Source organism: Acipenser ruthenus, chromosome 14 (genome assembly GCF_902713425.1).
Source record: "Acipenser ruthenus chromosome 14, fAciRut3.2 maternal haplotype, whole genome shotgun sequence".
Taxonomy (NCBI): domain Eukaryota; kingdom Metazoa; phylum Chordata; class Actinopteri; order Acipenseriformes; family Acipenseridae; genus Acipenser; species Acipenser ruthenus.
This window is the reverse complement of record NC_081202.1, coordinates 19,111,995-19,126,000: the sequence shown is the minus strand read 5'-3', so window position 1 is coordinate 19,126,000 and position 14,006 is coordinate 19,111,995. Positions and strand designations below refer to the sequence as shown.

Here is a 14,006-nt window from a genome sequence, read left to right as displayed (position 1 = left end):
ATGTTCCCCCTCACTGTGGAGGGTAACAGTCTCCTGTGCGTCATCACGATCCAGAACCTGAGCTGAATATTGGCCTTGCTGAATTCAAACTCGCCATGTGGATGCAAGAATCCAACACTGGTGCATTATGTCTGTCACAAAGCCAGCTTTCCCATTAGGTTTATGATAATGCTCATATATTTCCACTTAAAAGGGTCATTTTTTCAGTTTTTTAACAGGCTAGACATTTTTTGAACTTGCTTATTCTCACATGCTATTTTTGTATAATGAACAAGTTGACTTCAGTGTGTCTTTAACAAAACACAAACAAGGCACAGACCACTTCTAATTACTTACAACTTAAACAACTGTAGCTTAAAAGCTGAACGGTAAAAGGGACATTCCTCCATATATCCACCAATTTGTATCCAGATATTTATAACTTGTGTAAAATAACATCCTTAAATTTGGTTAACCTAATCTGTGTTTGAATTACTACCAAATTGTTGACAATTCACCCACTGTTCCTTTTTATTATTATTATTATTATTATTATTATTATTTATTTCTTAGCAGACGCCCTTATCCAGGGCGACTTACAATTCCCCTTATACGTTGAGTTTTAGTACTGTATGCATTAAAACTTAGTAAGAAATATGTGACATGGGTATGTATGAACGACTCCACAATATCCATACTATACATGTTGGTGATGAATATTTATTTTCAATACCTGAGACCCACATTTTGTGTACTGTAGGTGTCTGCTTGATAACAACCACTCATACAAAAGTACAGAACATAAAGTTAACTAGATAGCGCTCACTATGACTGGTTTATCCATTAAAAAACAAAACCTAACACATTCCAGGGTGCTGCAAAATGAACAGGCCCTTTCGTCATTACTTTATATTATGTAATTTACTTTTTTAATTTATTATGAATATATACATCATGCATTACAATCCAGTTTTTCTAGTGTGCTCAGATAACTTAATGAAAGCTTTAACACAAACAACCTGAAAAAGGTAACATACTCTACATGTTTCAACTAGAGCACAAACAAAAACTAACTGAGCTTTACCTTAATAGAATCAGTCGATCCTTCTCTGAAGGGTGGTCGTCAAGCCACTGGGAATAGCGAGCAATGGACCATTCTGCTCTCTGGAATCAATTAAAAGACACATTCAATTAATAAACCTCAATGCAGAATTTCAATTCAGGAAATGTGCAAGCAAAACCCATGCATCTTATATGAAGAATCATTTTTTTGATATTTTAATGCTTCACACAGCACACATACAGCTCATTTCACAGACCCAGATTAGTCGTTAGTACACATCTCAAAATAATGTGTCTGCAGTACTGTCTCTAATTTTCACTTATTAGCTCAAATGCACTGATAAGTCTGCCTTCCATTAGGTACCTGGTGTGGGGATTTCAGCTCCGATGGCGCCCGAGTAAATAAGAAGTGTAGGATGGCACTGTAGGGGATAAGATCTCCCACAGCCTGGCTCTTGGCAATGTGCTCACTCGTCTGGAAAAGTAATGGCCTCAAAAACAACAACAAAGGATCCTTTAAAGCAATCTGTGAGGAAACCAAACTAAATCATTCATGTATTAAGGAGTTTTGGGTCCACAAAATACCAGCAGTAACAGCATTTAGAAATGAAGATAATTTTGTATTACCAAGAAATGTAGATTACCAATAAGAAGCGTTAATTTTGACATTATGCTTTGAGACAGCTTTCCCCAAGAACAAGTTGTCATAGCTAAATTCTTATTTTATTTAATTGTTTTTTCAAATGGCTGTGCATTATCAGACTTTTTTGGTTGCTTAAAAAAAACAAAACACTGAATTACAGTGTTAATAAATTAAGTCCTTGTATCAAGCTGTAATTAAACATTTGAAACTAATGATATATCAATGGCTATTTACAATGACTTCTGATGTAATCATACTGACACTGTACTATACTTTTTTAGACTTTGGAAATACATGAATGCCAAGCAAGGAACATCTGGAGGGGGTAGGCCAGTGCCTGTTTGATACGATTGACACATTTTGACCCCTGGTTCAATTCAAGGGGCAAACTGAAGAACCGTCATCTTTGTGAGACAGAAATACACTTCCTTATCTCCTGTAATGGCACAGCAATACATCACTGCTTCCCCACGATTGTCAAAGGTACATTCTTAGGAATTTCACAACAGACTTCTCTGAATAATCTCGAAACAGGTTCATCTGTTTATACTGTACATTTGTGTTATAAATATACATTACAAATACTAGAAAAACAAACACTGTAATCTCAGCAGCAAGCCATACTCTCTGTGAAGCTCAATCAATACAAACGATCCTCCCATGTAATTATAGCAGTAAGAGTACATCTTTTAACATAACTGTTATTTTACCTTGAATGAACATATTAGTCAAGCGATTCTGATGGTTGCATTGCTTTGTTAGAGGGGTAACTGTAACACAAACCACATATTAATGTTGTCCATATCTTTTTATTTCACACAACATAGGAAATTCGTGTTTTTTTTTTTAAAATGTTCCCCCCATACTTTATTCTGTAATGTTCACCCAGAGAAAGAGATTTTTTTTCTTCTAAACATCGCAGTGCATCCATTTCATGCTCCCTCCTGTAACAATGCAGATGCTTTGATTGAAAACCAGCAATGTTGCTGGAGGGAGCATAATCTGAATACAGTGCGACCCTTAAAAAACTTCATTTTTCTCCTGGTGAAGGCTCTGGAGTAAATGTGGAGAAATGTATTGCTTAGATTTAAAACCATGATGTGTGCTTAAAGGGTCGGGAACATGTTTAAAAATATAACGCTATGATACAGACAACACGGGACACAGTAAAGGTAACGTAATGCGTTTATTATAAAATGTGCAGGGCGTTCTGTAACACCACTTCAAATGGTACAGTTCTTAAAATGTGTGACATTCAAAATATTAGCATAGACCCTCATTATTGACCATAAAATGACACCCACTGGCACGGTTCAAAGTTTGTTATAAACCCCCACCCCCACCCCCACCCCCAAAAAGAAAGAAAGAAATAGCGCTACCATCATACTATCCTACCTAGCCAATGCAAAGCTGTATTTTGATCCAGCATTATTAGCTTATTTTTTAAAACAGTTTTTATTATCATATGCAAAAGAATAAATAAAACACAACCCTGCCGTTTTGTTTTTAATAGTAGTGTACTGTACTATATGGCTGTAATATACTGTATACAGTTTAATAGTAGTATACTGTACTATATGGCTGTAATATACTGTATACAGTTTAAAAGTAGTATACTGTACTATATGGCTGTAATATACTGTATACAGTTTAATAGTAGTATACTGTACTATATGGCTGTAATATACTGTATACAGTTTAAAAGTAGTATACTGTACTATATGGCTGTAATATACTGTATACAGTTTAATAGTAGTGTACTGTACTATATGGCTGTAATATACTGTATACAGTTTAATAGTAGTATACTGTACTATATGGCTGTAATATACTGTATACAGTTTAATAGTAGTATACTGTACTATATGGCTGTAATAGTTTGAAATACTTTATTGCAGCAGTTACTGGCCTTAATTATTTTTCTTCCCCAGTTCCCAAAGATCATTTTCTCCAGCTTCCACCATTCTTTATTTCCTCCTATGATTTATGCCACCTTATTCCAGCTGCTTATAGAAATGTCAGTGCAATCTTGCAATTTTACAAGCTCTCTCAAGCTAAATGACGTAAGAAATGTTCCAACGAACAATGCACAACGCTGTCATTGTGAGAGGAACAAAGACACAGATTAGATGAGGCAAGCTATGTAGAATAATATACCCAAAGCTACATGATGCATTCAAACTAGAAATTAAGGCTCAATTGTTATCAAATGTCATATGAAATGTTCTCTATTGGGATGACGGTCTATTAAATAAATAACCAAAGAAATGTATTGATATGCAAATTACTTGGTACTTTCATTTGCACGTAACTTTGAATTTGATATTTTGCATCTTCCCCTGTTTAATGTGATGTGTATGGAACTGAATGAACATGTCAAAATGGTTGGACGCACTATAGTTAATGATAATTTTTTAATCGTCTTCAGGGATGGTCCAATTTCTCAGGGATTATTCCAAAAACCTAAACTTAATAATCTATCACATTATCATCATTCATGGTCTAACATGACAAAAAAGGGGAGAGATGCTACTGTATAAATCAGTCTGTCTGCTTTCTAAACAACTATGATAGATAAATAAAAGACTGTACAGTTTATCTTGTATTTAAGCCATTCCTTTTTAATTTGAGCATATCAGTTGGTTCCCCTTGCAATATTCACTTCCGACAAACAAGGAAATAATGAATCTATAAATCATCAGCATAAAAACAATAATGAAAGCCTAACAATTCAATTAGCTGGTCTAATGGATGAATGCAAAGACTAAGGAGCTGAGAAACAGGCGCTAGGGCAGTCCAGACAGAGAGACGATATAAACAGGATCTTGTGTTATCAAATTGATCTAAATAAGTGCAATCATAACAGAAAGGACTATCCACTACGCAGGACCTGGGCACAATTCAAATCACGCTTTCATCTTAACAGGACATGGAGAGCCACAACAGGAAATTTAGATGAAAGATGAAGATGGGTAAAGATTAATTGTACTTCTCTCTATGCCCTAATCACACAATGCAACACCACAATCAAATGTTATTCCATTCTGTGATTAGCAATAAAATTTGACTAAAAACCATGGCACAGAATTTTTAGGTTTAGTTAAATCAGGAACATCAGCATAGTCAAGCAGAAATTAGACAAATGGTGACAGAAATACTGGATGATAATTATTTTCAAGGCTACATCAAATACTAGCCCTTTTGATTAATAAAGCGCTACAGAAAAAGCAGTCATTAACACATTTGGCTTGAAATACATTGACTAGTGATTTAAGCATTTCCATCTTCAGCCAACTAGCAGACAAGAAATATAGTGGTTTAATGGCTCATGTTATTTCAGACTTTCGCTGCACAAACTTGTGGTAAGAAATGGTCTAATGATTTGGAAATAACATTATCCATTGTAGTTTGGAAGTAAAGATGCACTACACTTGAAACATGCACAGTACAATTGTGTCTACAATAAAAGTACCATGAGGAATGAAAACTATTTATTTTGTATTTTGTGTAGTGTGGGGGAAAATAGTCGAGGGCAGGTATATAGGTCCCAGAATCAGACATAGTCTGTATCCTTTTTAAAAATAAGCAACTGGAAAACTATGTATACCTGCATGCTTTGCGGCAACTGGGAGAGCATTTTTGGGGTTTGGTAACAGGCGGCCATCTTGGCTCAAAGGGCATCATGGTAGGGCGCCACGAGCCAGAATGGAAGCTTGTTGGGAGAAATGGGAGACAGCTGTTTTTACTTAGTATCAGCCACAGATAAAAAGGACACACAAGACAGAACTCGAGGGTGTGTGTACAGGAGGGGTGACCTATAAAGGTGAGCATTGTTTACTTAAAAAAAAAAAAAAAAAAAAAAAACTTTGACTTTGTCATCTTCTAGTTAGGGAAACGAACTTTATGTTAGGTTAGTGCGTCGACAATGAGATGGGCTTTGTTGTGGTTTGTTTGCAGATATGAATATGTCTTTGTGCATCACGGAATGACACGAAGCTACTGGGTCACTAAAGCTTCTTTCACAGACACAGCTCAGCTCTTTGCAGGTTCATCCCAGTAGTCTGTGTTCACATGACAAGGGGCATCACATTCATATTAATTGATAAAATAAAAAAGCTACCCTTAAATCAGATCTATAGTCAATTGATACTGACCTGAATGATCGAGTAAACGGTAGGACTTGCCCAGATCTGACACTCTTCTGCATAGAGGGGCCACCGCCAGCTCCATCTGTAAAAATAAAGCAGTTAAATAAAAAGGTGTTAAACTAAGTTCACTTCATGAGAAGTGAGACGTAATAACACCCAGTTACACCCCCGCTCTAAGAAGTCCCCAGATGTTCAAAGCTAACGTCCATTCGCACAGCAATAATATCAAGTGTTATAGGTCAGGGATATTAGATACAATGTGCTGCCAGACTGATACTGGACCTTAAACTATTGGAAGCTGTGTTCTATATAAAGGAAAGCCAATTACAAATAATGGGAAATCTTGAGCTCTAAATAAAACAGCAGACTGCAATATTGGGAATAGCTTGACATTTGACCATTGAATACAGTACTTTGGTCTAATGGCGATCTCCTGACAAATGACATCTTCCAAGGTAGTCAAAACCAGTGTTAACAAATAATAAAGCACTTACATCTATTTGATGCTTTATACCTCTATAGAGAGCTACAAGGCTCCCATTAAAGTGTGTTTCTCCCTTGCTACACTTCATTAAACCCATACTCAATTGATTTACATGGTTGTATTTTGAAGTAATCTAATTACTCTTTCTCTTGTAGATTGATGCACAGTATCCGTGTATAGGACCAACTGCTAAGAGAACACTTTGGCTTAGGATTGAGAGCGGGTCGAGAGAGGGGAATAGGGAATGGGCTTGCCCCAGGTTTGGCTGCCGGAGCGGAGCTGAAGCGTCTCGTCTCCTGGAGAAAGCTGCAGCTCCTCTCGCAGCAAAAAAAGTAAACACATTAGGAAAGATAAACACGTAATAGGTCTAATATTGATTTAGTTATAAAACAAATGCTGAATAAGATGTCTGTTCTAAAGTGCCAGCACAGCTTTTCTTCAGTTCAGATACTGTATCAAAAAGGAGAGACAGAAACAGAAGTTACTTTGTTTAGAGGATTAGACTATTTAGTTGTTTACAGTTTGAATAACACCGGTACTGTATTTACTGTAGAATTACTGCATGAATCACTAGTATAGGGAATTGGGGAACATGCTGTAGAAGCGTTATAACAGAGAGCCTTATAGTGAGGGAGCACTGTATATGGAAAAATGTAAAGATGTCACACATGCACGTCCAACCCCCTCGACTATATCCCCATGAAGTCACCTGCTTTCATGTTTTCCACGCACTTAAAAATTTTTTTAGGTCTGTGACAGAGATCGAATGATTCTTGGTGTTAGATCTCCCTCTCGACCTGTGAGGGCACGGTGCAAGAGGAACAGAGTACCCTTAATTAAATGTCACGACAATTTATTCCGTAGGGTAGGTGGAAGTCGGTCATTTAGGAGAGGAACGGAGCTACGGTATCCAAACTCAATGACCCCGACGGTAAACAGTGTGGCATCCGAGGATTGGAGGAGCGGATGCGCTCGTTAACTTAGGGGTCATGAGCGAGGATATAAATAGGGGGGTAGCGTACGTGATCTGTTCCTTTACATATGGTTAAACCAAATAACCTAGAAGGAGCCCGTCTTGTGTGTACTAAAAACCGTGAGTGTTTTGCCTGTCTGTGTATTAACACTGTTTGTCTTGTGTGTCGTTTCTCACCAAGAATACTGAGCACGATCCGGAGCTGCAGCCGCAGGCCAGCGAAAAACCCGGACATCACCACTCACCTTTCCACTACAGGAACTGTCTTTTTACACCACTAGCACTAAAACCACACACTGTCGGAATTGTGTCTGTGTTTTGTGTTTTGTGTGGGTGAAAGAACCGGACTTTGGGTTACGGGTCAAACCCATGGGATTATAATCAGAAGTGAAACACGCCGCTGTACCACTTCCAACACTATTATTGTTTGCAGGTTTGCCTCAAGGCTCTGGACATGTAATCATTTAAATAAACACCCTTGCACCTGTACAACATTGTCTGTGTGATTAATCCGCTCTGCACTGCACTCACCTGCACGTATTCACCACTTAATACCTCAAGGTAGTAAAGAAGGGAACAGTGCTGAGGTTTGGTATCCTTGAAAAACAACAGTTATTTTATTATTTGTTATTTTGTTATTCCCATAGTACCATAGTATAGAAAGAATTCTCAACAGTTAAGGGTAAGGTAGAAAACTGATTCTGAGGTTTGCAGGTCCTAGTACTGCACACGGGTGCAAGCAGAGGTTTCTCAAGGGAAGGCTCTTGTTTCAGACTGTTCTGCAGATGCAGATTTATTTGTTTCGTAGTGAAAGTTTTTTTTTAAATTTATTTTTTAAAAGCCAAGCAAGTGCTTTCAAATTGTGTGTGTGTGTGTGTGGGGGGGGGGGGGGATTAAATAAATAACATAAACATAGTCTTTAGTGAGAAGCCTAGTCAGATTAACCAGGTGTCTTTGTTCCGACTTGACAGTTAAGACCAGACTATAAATGACTTGCGAGTCGTGTGCTCCGACAGGTACACAGCAGTTTTGGCAGGCAGCTGGAGCCTTATGGACCGATTCCACAAAGCTGTGGGTTATCGAAGGTTCAGGGGAAGGAATTGCACTCAAGAAGTAGTTTTAGATCCCAGTCTCTCTGATGTCTCTCAGCTTTGCAGGCAGTTTCTTAGAAAGCCTAATTGGATTTTGTGAGGGAAAAAAAAGCAGCAGTTCCCCTTACAGTGCAAAGCTGCACAAAGGGAAAAAATAAAAAAAATAAAAAACACAGTTCCAGCAGACACTGTGGCATCATACTATACTTAAAATCTAGGAATACAAAAATAAATATAATTTGACTGGAAATACAAATCTTGGAGGTTTACAAAAGACTGCATCCTTTCCCCATCAATGTGCTTGAAAGTAGATGACATTCTCCAAGTGCTCAGTGTAATTTAGGTAAACACCATTTAAGTGTTTCGACTACATCAACAAATCACATGCACTTTTCACTGTCAGATTTAGCTCTAAAGAACTAAAAATGGCAGAGCCATACTGAATACATAAATCTACAGTGAGTCATCTCACAATCTGAAGACCAAAGTCGAATTAAGCACGATGCATCCATTTCAAATGTAATCCTTCCTAATCTTTTAGTACATTTTTGGTATTTACAGCAAGCGCTGTTCCAGTATTAACACCCACATGCATACTTTATGTCTGAAGGTCTGAATGGGATGTCAACATAAATACCTATTATACCCTTGAATTTATTTTTCCCCCTCTTTTCTGATTGGTACAAACCTAGTCACTTCATTTTGTTAGCCTGTCAACAAATTGCTGAAAGCTGGAAACACTACTAACAAGTTTTAATATTGATTTACTGGGTAAAAGTATAAAGGTATGGGAGACACTTTGTTGTGTAATATTTTCTCCACTTATGTATTGTTAAAAGCCTGTTGTCAGAAATGGCTTTATATTGTTTTCCTTGTTACAGTCAGGAAGTACTGCTGTAATGTTCACATTAAAAGCACATTGAGACAAATGGAAACTTTGCCAAATTGTTGCAAGAACTTAATGAATTAACAACAGAGATTTTGTTTTTCTTACCTGAGCAAAATCAGCAGCCAGTCTTATTTTGCCCCCTTCCCCCAGAGAGCAGACACGCATTTCTGATGAACAGCTCTATGGATCTGTGTGCAATAGCTTCAGGGCAGACACGCATTTCTGATGAACAGCTCTATGGATCTGTGTGCAATGGCTTCAGGGCAGACACGCATTTCTGATGAACAGCTCTATGGATCTGTGTGCAATAGCTTCAGGGCAGACACGCATTTCTGATGAACAGCTATATGGATCTGTGTGCAATGGCTTCAGGGCAGACACGCATTTCTGATGAACAGCTCTATGGATCTGTGTGCAATGGCTTCAGGGCAGACACGCATTTCTGATGAACAGCTCTATGGATCTGTGTGCAATGGCTTCAGGGCAGACACGCATTTCTGATGAACAGCTCTATGGATCTGTGTGCAATGGCTTCAGGGCAGACACGCATTTCTGATGAACAGCTCTATGGATCTGTGTGCAATGGCTTCAGGGCAGACACGCATTTCTGATGAACAGCTCTATGGATCTGTGTGCAATGGCTTCAGGGCAGACATGCATTTCTGATGAACAGCTCTATGGATCTGTGTGCAATAGCTTCAGGGCAGACACGCATTTCTGATGAACAGCTCTATGGATCTGTGTGCAATAGCTTCAGGGTTGTCATAGATGAAGTCCACACACTCAAAGTGTCGGAAATAGTCGCTCATGACTGGAGCTATAAAGCCTTGCAGTTCCTTCATATAGAGTGAACAGGGAACATCAGGTTTACCCAAATTAGGCAGCGGCCTGTACAAAAACAACAACAAAAAATAACATGATTACAGACTTCTTAAGTGCTCACAACTAAACATATGAAAATATTTACATATATAAATTTTCACGCATAACTAAAGCTATTTGTGAAACTACATTGCTGACCTTTATCTGACCTGACCTGTACTGTAGAAATCTGGGAGATGAGGCACAATATACTTTTCTGGCTTTGATGAATCCACTTTATACATGATTCAATCAAACAAGAAAAAAAGAAGACTAATTTTGCTATAAAATCCCACAATAATGGAAACTACTGTTATATCCATACATCACTTTGTAATAATTATTAGTAAAAACAGTTATTCACTTAATAAATATAATCACAATGTTACTGTACATTAACTATTTTTTTATATGGTAAAAAGACTGGAGTAAATGCTTTGAAAATATGGCCCATGTGTATAGAAAATTGAAAATAATCCCAGTCAGTCATATAAAAGGACCAATAGCTCTACCTGCTTCAAAGTATTTCATGTAACAGATAAACTGTACAATGCACAACATTTAATATGGACCACCACCCAATTGTTTTTTTCTTAGTTTTTTGTGGTTTATTCATAAACGGTATACTGGTTTCAATATTCAAATTCAGTTCATATGTAACAAACTCAGAATGTATGATGAAGTTATGGATGAATTACATATCCAAGACTGAGAGAACAAGTGATGTTTCACAAAGGAATCTCACAAGTGATTACTCTGTGGGCTTTGCTGTAGAGTTCCACCCCCGACTTCCTTAAAACTGGCAGTAAAGATCCTCCAGGACAATTGTAGCATCTTGCAGCCTGGTCAAACTGGACCAGAGCTGTACAGACTGTCCATGGTTCCTACACACTTGGCAGTGTTACCTTTATTTCTCCTGCAGTGGTAGTTGGGGTTATCTGAAATACGACTGTAGTTCTGAACTTTGTCTTTTGTTATATGATTTCTATTGATTTCTGTAGTTCAGCAGCAATGCCATACTTCTCTCTGTAACAAAACATGTATTCATGTGTTAAACATGAGCTGAAGCCATTAAATACAAATAATATGTGTACCCATTCATGCTGCAAAACAGTTTGAATAATGGAAGCAGGCTATATGATCATTACCCTGAGAAGTCCTCCTGGTGCATGGTGTTGACAATAGCTTTCACTGAATCATGGACTGAACTGAGCAGGGGCTGCATGGCCCATGAGGGCCTGGATCATCTAGAGCCAAGTGGAAAACAGAGACTTAGACACTTCTACACCAAGACTCATTTATCAATTATTTGGCATATCATCAAAAAGGTGCCCTCGCAAGTATATGAGAAGGATTCCTTTACATTCTAGTCTCCAGCTTAAAATCAGTGATAAAGACAAAGAATACAAGGTTTTTGTTTGCCATGTAAACTTTTGGTTCTGTAGATGTTTCTGTACATTTTGTTCTCATTCAATTGATGCAAAAACAGAGCCTAATCAGATTTCTGTCTCAACAAATAGAGATGAAAGTTTGTACGAAGAAGCAGCTTTGATTAATGTGTAGACTTCCGATTCACAATGGATCAAAGAAATAAGACGGAAATGTATCAACAAAAAAAAAAAAAAAAATGTGTAGGGGTGTAGGGATACACTAATGTCACACAAGTCACAATACGAAATGTATCACATGTGATTATCCTGACTGGTGCCTAATAAGATAAAATAGTCATTTAATGATGGAGCATTTTGATAAAAGATTACATTTACATGGGACAGGGAGAGTATGTATCCATACTAACTATAACACACTTATTCTTCATTCAACAGTCATTTGGTGAACTACAATAAGTGATTTCGTGATTGTGGTCTTGTATTGTGACATATACCTCTATTACTAACAAATAAACTTCAATAAAAATAACAAGCCAAAAACAAACTTAAAAAAAGAGGAAATCTTGAGGTCTTGAAGTTATTATTATTATTATTATTTATTTCTTAGCAGACGCCCTTATCCAGGGCGACTTACAATTGTTACAAGATATCACATTATACATTATTTCACATTGTACAGATATCACATTATTTTTACATACAATTACCCATTTATACAGTTGGGTTTTTACTGGAGCAATCTAGGTAAAGTACCTTGCTCAAGGGTACAACAGCAGTGTCCTCCACTGGGGATTGAACCCACAACCCTCCGGTCAAGAGTTCAGAGCCCTAACCACTACTCCACACTGCTGCCCACAGATCACAGATCTTGCAGCAAACAGATCATTAAAGAAATGAATTGACCCCAGAGTGCAGACTAATCATATACTACTAAAGAAATCTCTGCAGTAGCACTTTTCAAAGGAAAAAAAAACGTTCAGTTGTAAAGAAGGTAATCCTATTATTACACTGCATATTTCTTTGACCAACAGTAATACACGGCTAGAAACTCAATAATACATTATAAAGTAACTCAATTCAATTCAAATCATTGTGATGGATCAAGTTGAACTTGTTTTGACCTTCACCTCCATTGCTTGTGTCATTGCCCTATGTTGTTGATGACTCACAACTCAGAGCATGTGTTTTGCTGTTCTTAAAAAAAGGAAGCTTTGGAATTGAGAATACCAAATGTAGTCCATATTTTGCACAATGATTCATATGCATGAAATTATGAGACTATGAATATCCGGCTCTTCATTATTAAACCAGCCATCTTTTATATTTTGGCAAGTGCTTAATAATATACAGATTCTCAGAAAAACAGAGCTTTATAAAGAATTTGGGCACTGATCATTTACAATAAAAGGAAATTGGATTAAATTGCTACATTGGTTTAATTCCTTTCAGTTTAGATTTTTCATGTTAAATCTACTATGACTCAACAGATTTTGACATTGCAAATGTTCATTTAACTCATCAGGACCACTTATCAGAAACAACCACTATTTATAACCGGCAATTATATACAACTAGAAACACTCGCCAAGACCACTTGTGATGCATCTGTAAGCAGTCATTCCTGTTAAAGATCCAAGGGTTAAAGCCTGATAATAATGACACCCAGTGAATGCCCAGTAAAGTACCTCTGAGGAAGCAGTAATTGCATGTTCAGCAGCCGGCGGAAAGGAGCTTAGTCCTACTATCACCTGCAAGACAAAGAAATGAAGCAGTTTTTTTAATGTGAATATATATATATATATATATATATATATATATATATATATATATATATATATATATATATATATATATATACACATTTTTTTTTTTTTTCACACGCCAGCTACTGACATCTGCATTTTCTGTATTCCCAACAGTGTCAGTGCCCTTGCCCTGCCACAACATATTATATAGAGTATGCATATGGCCTCTTTTGGTCTTTTTCAACCATTGATCAATCTCTCTATCTACAGCCTATGCACCAGTTCTTAGCAGGGTTTTTCCATATATTTACATACATATTGTATATGTTACACTGACATGCTGCTATATTCACAGTGGAGTTTAAAGACTTGGTTAATCTACCGAGCAGGGTAAGCTTCCCCACACAATCTCACCATTGTGGCTTCTATCCTTGATGGAATCTATCTTTGGTTTCTCTTTGAGAAATCTTTTTGAATTGATAAATTTGTTTTTTAAAATGACTTTGGATGGAAATACTGGCCTTGGAATGTCTTGAATTGAATTGCTTGTTGAATAATAATAATAATAATAATAATAATAATAATAATAATAATAATAATAATAATAATAAATAACTACTATAGGAATGTTTGGAGATTCACCATATTATTGTGGAGTGAGGACTCCACCCCAGATTGATAGAAGTGTGAATTATCTCTTAATAGGCACATTAAGGTAAGTGAGTGTGTGCTAATTACCC

The 14,006-nt window shown here is 37.0% G+C and overlaps 1 pseudogene; it reads right to left on the bottom strand.

Annotated features, from left to right (window-relative positions):
- LOC117420088 (conserved oligomeric Golgi complex subunit 5-like) overlaps positions 1-14,006 on the bottom strand; it is a 109,689-nt pseudogene that overhangs the window by 6,494 nt on the left and 89,189 nt on the right.